Here is an 8163-nt window from a genome sequence, read left to right as displayed (position 1 = left end):
GGAAACTCCAGATCCTCTGGTCTCCCAGAGCCTAGGGCCAAAACTGAACACAAAGAAACTCCAGACCTCCCCCCCCCTCCAGCTTCCTAGATGCTTAGTTCCTGGGAACTGTTGGCCACAAAAGAAACTCCAGGGGAGACCAAAACCTCCCCTGTAGTCTCCAGGATATAGTCCTGAAAACTATTGGTAATCTATGAACAACAGGCCATATGCAAGTAACAAGACAATGCCTTAGAAACCACAGAATGTTCCCTCTCAGCACTGACCAATGAAAATAATTGGTACACAGGTGTTTCATGCCAAAATATGACTTTGAGACATTCTCCTGATTGTACCCAAATGTCAACTAATCAGAAGCCAACCTGTACCTATTGATGTAATCCTGTGACTTTTGTCTTTATTATTATTTTTTTTTTTAGTTTTTACGAGACAGGGTTTCTCTGTATTGTTTCTGAGGCTGTCGGTCCAGCCCGGCCTGGAACTCACAGAGATCAGCCTGCCTCTGCCTCCCGAGTGCTGGGATTAAAGGCGTGCGCCACCACCGCCAGGCGACTTTTGTCTTTAAAACCTAGCAGTAGACAGGAAACTTCACTCCCTTTGGAAGCTGCTGCGTCAGCTTGCTAGACGGGGTCCCTGTCGTGGGTAGATGAATAATCAATAAAACCTCGATTTTGCAGTTTGGTGGGTCTGTCTCCCTGGTGGTCTCTGGGGACTTTGCAACTTGGGCACAACACACCCAAAGTGCTCAGAGGCCATAAGAGGGCATCAGATCCCCAGGACCTGGAGTTACAGACAGTTTTACACCACTGTGTGGTGCTGGGAATTGAACCTGGGTCCTCTGGAAGAGCGGCCAGTGCTCTTAGCCTCTTGAGTCACAGTCCAGCCCCTCCTGTCTCTCACAATAGGGTCTCTCCATGTGGCCCAGGTTAGCTCCCGCTCATGGGCCTCCTCCCTCAGCTTCCAGATGGCCGGGACTGCAGATGTGAGCTGCCAAGTCCAGCTAAACTGCTGCTCCTTTTCCACGACGTCCTTGGAAGTGAAGGTACAAGTGGGTGCGGTGTGGCAGTACACTCCTGACCTCAGGGGGAGCACACTCCTGACATCAGGGGGAACACACTCCTGACCTCAGGGGGAACACACTCCTGACCTCAGGGCTTGCCCGGGGGAGGGGGGACACACACTCCTGACCTCAGGGCTTGCAGGGGGGGAACACACTCCTGACCTCAGGGCTTACGGGGGGGGGGGCAGCACACACTCCTGACCTCAGGGCTTGCCCAGGAGGGGAAGGGGGGGAATCAATCATGAGCTACAGAGGCCCCACCTCAGCCCCTGCTGCCAGACTCACAAACTCAGCTATTGTCCTCCTCTTGAAGGGACCCGACCCTCACCCAGACCCTCACCCAGCCCCTGCTTTGGCAGCCGTGACAAGCTGCAGAAAAGACCCAGCAGGATGTAGGCCTCTGACTCAGCTGCATGTACTGAGCTTCCCGACCCTGCCCGACCTCCTAGTCACTAGGGGGTGAGATACCCTCCATGTGGCAGGGAACCAATCAGAAGTTAGCTGGCAGACTCTGGTGCTGGTGGTGTAAGAGTGGCGTGCAGAGCATAGCAACAGCCCTGGGAGGGCCTATAGGCCATAGCAACCAGTTGACCAATCAACACGGGACTGGCCTTCCAAGCCCGGAAGTGCACCAATCCTGAGACTGTCGTGGACCCCCCCTAGACACGCCCTTGCTCTGCCCAATAAATTCCCCGCCAGGGCCCTTCTCACTCCACCCACCGTGTGGAACTCACGAGGGCTCAAGTTAATACAGTTACCTTGTTAAACAATGAAAGACTCTTTGCTTTTGCATCTGAATGGGTCTCTTGGTGATTTGGGGACTTCAGAACTTGGGCACACACTCACACCTCATCATCTCACTGCCAATCAGCTGGAAGACTCCCTTAAACCCGGTTCTCTTAGCCAGGCGGTGGTGGCGCACGCCTTTAACCAGAGGCAGGCGGATCTCTGTGAGTTCCAGGCCAGCCTGGTCTACAGAGCGAGTTCCAGGACAGCCTCCAAAACAATACAGAGAAACCCTGTCTCGAAAACAAAACAAAACAAAAAACAAAAACAAACTGGTTCTCTTGTCTGGTAGAGTATGGTGGCCCAGCCAGTAATCCCAGACCTCAGGAGGGGAAGCAGGGTTGTGAGTTCAAGGCCGCTCTGGGATGCACTGCAGGAGTCTCAGGGAAGACAGAGAGTGGGGGGGCACACAGTGGTAGGCAGCTTCACAAAGATGCAGCTTGGAGAGATGTGGCCATAAGCCACGGACTGCCTGGGGCCCCCAAAGCTGGAAATGTACAGGAGAGATCTTCCCGGTGAACCCCAGCTTCAGCTGCACACTCCTCTCTTTAGGACGAATCCTCTCTAGAGACTTGGCGGGAGTACCACCTGGGACAGACTTCAGACATCTGCTCTAAATGGCCAAGGATACTTTTCTGTTTCTTGTCTTCTCATTTCTTTCTCTCTCTTCCTCTTTATTTTTTTTTTTTTTGACAAGGTGTTATGCAGGCAGTCCAGGGTGGTCTGGGATTCCCCATGTAGCTCAGGTTGACCTTCAATTTGTGATCCTCCTGCTTCTGTATGGTGGGGGGTACAGGGATGACAGGCTAGCCTTTTTCATATTTTTAGACAGCCTGGTTGGGCCTTATCTGTTGTAATGGCTTCAGGGAATAATCTGCCCTCTAGGTCAGGCAGCTACTGAGACATTGCAGGGCCAGAAACTCTGGCATAGGGGCCTAAGTACATGCAAAGACGCCTGTCACCCAGGCTTGGGGCTGGGTGTACACCGTCACCTAGAGTCATCTACCAGCCCATGTGTCTCTTTGATGATGGCAGGCTGGATGGAGACCCCTCAAATATCCAAATCCTAGGCCAAGTGCGGAGACTTGTGTCTGTAATACCAGCACCCAGGAGGCAAAGGCAAGAGGATGGGGATTTCAGGCCAGCCTGAGCTACGTTGTGAGACCCCCTCCACCCCGAACGAAGAACTGGGGGCATTGGTGGCGCATGCCTTTAATCCCAGCACTCGTGAGGCAGAGGCAGGAGGATCTGTGTGAGTTCAAGGCCAGCCTGGTCTACTTGTGAGTTCTATCCAGGACTGTGCAGTGAGACCTTGTCTCAGCACTGAAGGAGCTGGAGAGACTGGAGTGTTGAGAGCACTTACTGCTCTTGTACAGGATGGGGTTTGGTTCCCAGCACCCACACTCAGCGTTTCACGGCTACTGTAACTCCAGTGTTAGGGGCTACCACACCTCTGACCTCACGTGGTCTGCATAGACTCTTGCAGGCACACATGGACGCGTAAATAAAAATAAACTGAAAAACAGAGCCAGGATTGTGACATTTGTCTGCAAGTCTATGATCCCACGACTAGGAGGGATCTTTGGTCATATAGTGAGTCAGAGGCTAGCCTGTGTGACACGAGACTCTGTCTCAAAATAATTTTTTAAAGCAAAAATCAAAACAAGAATCTGGGCAGTGGAGAGGCACACCTTAACCCCAGTACATGAGAGATGGAGACAAGTGGATCTCAGAGTCTGAAGCCAGAGTTCCAGGGCAGTCAGGGTTACACAGAGAAACCCTGTCTCGAGAAACAAAAATAAAACAAAACAAAACTAGGGTTTTCTGCAGATGGTGGGATGGTTCAGTGGGTAAGGACATTTACTGCCAAGACTGAAGCCCTGAGTTTCAACCCTAGAATCCACATGATGGAAGGAAAGAACGGACTCCTACAGGCTGCTCTCTGACCTCCATGTCTCACACACACACACACACACACACACACACACACACACACACACACACGGTGCATATTAATATATCTATTATCATATACAGTGTATTGTGTGCAGCATATAGAGTATAATATATAATTGTATAGCTATGCTATATGTATTTGCCTATAATTATGTAATTATAAACATATATTTCTCATACATCATTGTTGTGGAAAATTGGGTGGTGGTGGCGGTGCACGCCTTTATTCCCAGAACTCTAGAGGCAGGGGCAGGTGGATCTCTAGGAGTTCAAGGCCAGCCTGGTCTACAGAGTAAGTTCCAGGACAGCCAGAGTAGTTGCACGGAGAAACCACATCTCAAAGGAAAAAAAAACACAAAGAATTGTTGTGGGGTGTTTGTACACTGCGTGAATCCATCTTGGATTGTGGGAAGATGATGTATTGGGTGAAGATGTATTGCTAGGCAGGAGGCACAGGTGGGATTTCTGGGGAAAGAAAGGAAGAGGAGGAGGAGGAGGAGTCCTCACACAGAAGAGAGATGCCAGGAGACAGAGAGGAAATAGGAGGTGGAGGATAGAAAAGAGGTAAGGCCACGTGATAAAACATTGATTAATTTAAGTTATAAAAGCTGGTTATGAGCAAGCCTAAGCTATAGAGGCCAAGCTTTCATTACTAATAAGAAGTCTCTGTTTGGAAGCTGGCTGGAGGGACAGAAAAAAGTTTACTACATATGTATGGCGCCCCATGTGGGGCATGAAACTCTACATAGGGCCTGAGAAAGTCTGAAAGTAAAGTTCCCAGTAGGCTTGGTTCTTGTGCTGTACAGAGGCACGGCTCTTTGTGTGTGTGTGTGTGTGTGTGTGTGTGTGTGTGTGTGTGTGTGTGTTATTCTTTGTGCATTGGTGTTTTGCCTACATGTATGTCTGTGTGAGGGTGTCAGGTCCCCTGGAACTGGAGTTGCAGACAGTTGTGAGCTGCAATTGAAGCCAGATCCTCTGGAAAAGTAGCCAGTGCTCTTTTTTTTTTCTGAGACAGGGTTTCTCTGTATTGTTTTGGAGGTTGTCCTGGAACTCACTCTGTAGACCAGGCTGGCCTCGAACTCACAGAGATCCGCCTGCCTCTGCCTCCCGAGTGCTGGGATTAAAGGTGTGCGCCACCAATGCCCGGCCCGCCAGTGCTCTTAATCACTGAGCCATCTCCCCAGCCCTGGTGTGGCTCCTTTAAGAGTCCCTGCTACCAAGAACTTGAATGGGGTTTATGGGTGCCAGGGTGGCGGGGAAACTAAGCAACCTGGGGCAGGTAGATGGTTCCAGGCCAGCCCACAGGCATGAGGCTTTGCTCCCACCAACCTTAAGGGGCGGAGCTGGCTGCCTGGCCACGTGCTAAGCAGAGCTTCGTGGTGGAGGGACTCGCTGCCGGTTGGCAGTTTAGGGTTTGGCTCAGGCAGCCAGAGAACACCCCAGGTGTTCATGCGCAGGTGCTAAAAAGGTCCAGACCGAGAAGAACCTCTGAACAGGTACGCTTCAAAATGTGTTTAGATGTTAAAGAAATGAAGGGAAATGGGTGTAGACAGTCATATAAATAAGTAGTTTAAAAAGAGTAAAATCTGTGAGTTCGAGGCCAGCCTGGTCTACAGAGTGAGTTCCAGGACAGCCTCCAAAACAATACAGAGAAACTCTGTCTCAACACCCCCCCCCCAAAAAAAGAGTAAAATCTAGGGCTGGAGAGATGGCTCGGCAGCTAAAAAAATAGTAAAATCTTTAAAGAGAGACTAAAGTAATATAAAAGGATGGGGATACACAGGAAATCTACATCCTGCATGGCTTTTTGTTGGCTTTGAATATTTTGAGTGCTGATGAGTGAATGGCAGATGCTGAGAGACACTGCGTTATGGAAGGGACTGCTGAATTAAACCAGCCTATACACTTTGGAGATGTCTTAGCTTCAGAATGGAAGTAGAGAAATATGTTGCAATGGGAGAGAGGTTACCACTTTGTTTCCACTAGAAACAAAGTTTCCTTCAAAGTTAGTAGATGTCAGACTTGACTTGGGGGAGACCTCCTGAGGATCTTGACTACAGACATGAGGGAGAAAGACAGGAAAGACTACACGACATGTGACACATACGCTGATCCCCCTGCAAGCAAGGGAACAGCTCTGAGACTGGAGTCCTCATGACTTATTGTTACATGCCATCCTTTCATATGGCATGGATGGAGGTTTGGTTATGCAGTACCAACAGACATAAAGTTGACAGGTGCCTTTTACCATCTCAAAGATAGAACAGAAAATTGTCTTTAGCTGGTTTGTGCATACCACACATTCCATACTTATGTCAACACAGATATGTATGTATGTATATGTGTGTATGTATGTATGTATGTATATATATATATGTGTATCATTTAAGTTTGTGTTTTTGCTGGGGGTGGTGTCACACACCTTTAATCCCAGCACTTGGGAGGCAAAGGCAGGTGGATTTTGGTGAGTTCAAGGCCAGCCTGATCTACAAAGTGAGTTCTAGGACAGTCAGTACTGTTACACAGAGAAACCCTGTCTTGAAAAACCTTTAAAAATGGTTTAATAAAAAGGCTTTTCATGACAGTGAGACATGAATGTTCCTGGCAGCACCAATTTATTTCAAAAGAAGATGACAGGAATTGAAGAACCTCCATGTGGTGTTTGCTTTCATTTGTGTCAAAGTTAGCCACTGGACAAAGAAACTATCCTTCCCTTGACTGCTGACAGTATGCTGTACAAACTGGAAAAGCAGGACACAAAAGAGGAAAACTTCTGAACTTTGCCAAGACAAGGTAGGACAGCCCTTCAAAATTCCTGCTTCACAGAAGTCTGTCAGATAGTCTAGGCCCATAGGCAAAGATGGATGCCCCAACATTGTAGAGGGACCCATGGCTGACTGTCTAGGGAGTCAGCTGTCTGTCATTTCTTTAGGCTTGGCTTGGAAATTGCTTGCTCTGCACTTCCTGTTTACTAAGGGTAATGTTTTATCCTTCTTGAGCCTTTGATGTGGATTGAAGACTAGATAATTAGAGTTTCCTTGTTACCAAATTCAGAAAAAAACACATAAGATACAAAGTTTATAAGTTTTATGAGAAACATAAAAGCTTAAGTTGTTTATCTAAAAAGATATTTTTAGGATGATAACATAAGTTATGACAGAAAATGATTTAGGTATAAAATGTTGGACTCACTAAGCTAGGACAGATAGTACAGTACTTTCCCTGAATTTGCCAAATACATATGGACCAAACATTGTGAATGTAATTCTTACTTGGTAACTGTTCTTACTGTATATAGTTTTGTTTGTTTTTTGAGGCAGGGTTTCTCTGTGGCTTTGGAGGCTGTCCTGGAACTTGTTCTGTAAACCAGACTAGCCTTCAACCCACAGAGATCCTCCTGCCTCTGCCTCCCGAGTGCTGGGATTAAAGGCGTGCGCCACCACCGCCTGGCTTTGTATATAGTTTTACGGTATTAGAACTAAAGCTTTTTCTTTTCATTTAGACAAAAAGGGGGGAATGTTGTGGGATATTTGCACAGTGTGTGAAGGTGTACTGCTGTGATTGGTGTAATAAAAATCTGGATGGCCCATAGCTAGGCAGGATGTAGAGGTGGGATTTCTAGGGAGGAAAAAGGAAGAGGAGGAGGAATCCAGACACGGAGAGGAAACAGAAGGTGCAAGATGGAAGCAATGTCACGTGACAGAACGTAGATTAATATAAATGGGTCAATTTAAGTCATAAAAGCTAGTTAGGAACAAGCCTAAGCTATATAGGTCGAGCTTTCATAACTAATAAGAAGTCTCCATGTCTTTATTTGGGTGCTGGCTGGTGGAACAAAAAAAGACTTACTACATATTACATAAGTTATATATTATAATATGATATTTAAAGTATATCACATTATAATATATAAGTATGCATTACATTACACATATTATATAACATGTAAATATATTATAAATGTATATTATAATCACATGACATATAATTACATATCATATACATTAATTATATACACATATATTTACATACATGTAAATGTTTGTTTAAAGCCCAAACACTAGGACTGGAGAGATGGCTCAGCCTTTAAAGGCTAGGCTCACAACCAAAAAAAAAAAAAAACCAACCAAAAAACAAAAACAAAACCCAAAACCAGTCAGCTAAGGTTCCCACAGTGACCCACTAATTGCAGAGTCCCTCAGAAACCCCCACAGCCAGGACATTCTGGAACCCTACAGCATCCCCCAGGGAAGATGTCACGATGTTTCAGTAACTCATTTTACCACCAAAGCCAACACCAGTGCCTCCCTCCCCCAACAGCATTGCCTCACAAAGTCACTCTGTGCACAGGTGAGCTCCCT

Source organism: Mesocricetus auratus, unplaced genomic scaffold (genome assembly GCF_017639785.1).
Source record: "Mesocricetus auratus isolate SY011 unplaced genomic scaffold, BCM_Maur_2.0 Super-Scaffold_100038, whole genome shotgun sequence".
NCBI classification, from domain to species: Eukaryota; Metazoa; Chordata; class Mammalia; order Rodentia; family Cricetidae; genus Mesocricetus; species Mesocricetus auratus.
The sequence above is the reverse complement of the archived record's forward strand: the minus strand, read 5'-3'. Positions refer to the sequence as shown.